The 297-nt window shown below is 33.0% G+C and overlaps 1 protein-coding gene across 3 annotated transcripts in view; it reads right to left on the bottom strand.

The window, feature by feature from the left end:
• The window catches only part of LOC119585189 (guanine nucleotide-binding protein G(q) subunit alpha), a gene marked incomplete at its 5' end in the record, with an annotated part of 38,133 nt that overhangs the window by 13,295 nt on the left and 24,541 nt on the right, over positions 1-297 (bottom strand).

Below are 297 nucleotides of genomic sequence, written 5' to 3'. Positions count from 1 at the left end.
GGGAGAGCACAAAGGGGGGTGTAGATTTTGATCCACTGAGACAGAGGAGAACCGTGAAGCTATAGATTACTTGTAGATCCATCACTCAACACAATGAAAGCCAATGAATTTACAAAGAGAAATCAACTTTTATAAAACTTTAGCACTCCCCTCACCATTTGCACATATATATAAAACTTAATTATATCTTTGCACATATCAGTGTTTTCCATTAAAATGCACCAAAGAAGAAAAGAAAAGAAGAAAAGACATCTCTGTAATATATCACTGATTCACTTATTATTTCAATTTGTTTTT

Source organism: Penaeus monodon, chromosome 19, assembly GCF_015228065.2.
Source record: "Penaeus monodon isolate SGIC_2016 chromosome 19, NSTDA_Pmon_1, whole genome shotgun sequence".
Lineage (NCBI taxonomy): Eukaryota > Metazoa > Arthropoda > Malacostraca > Decapoda > Penaeidae > Penaeus > Penaeus monodon.
The sequence above is the reverse complement of the archived record's forward strand: the minus strand, read 5'-3'. Positions and strand labels throughout refer to the sequence as shown.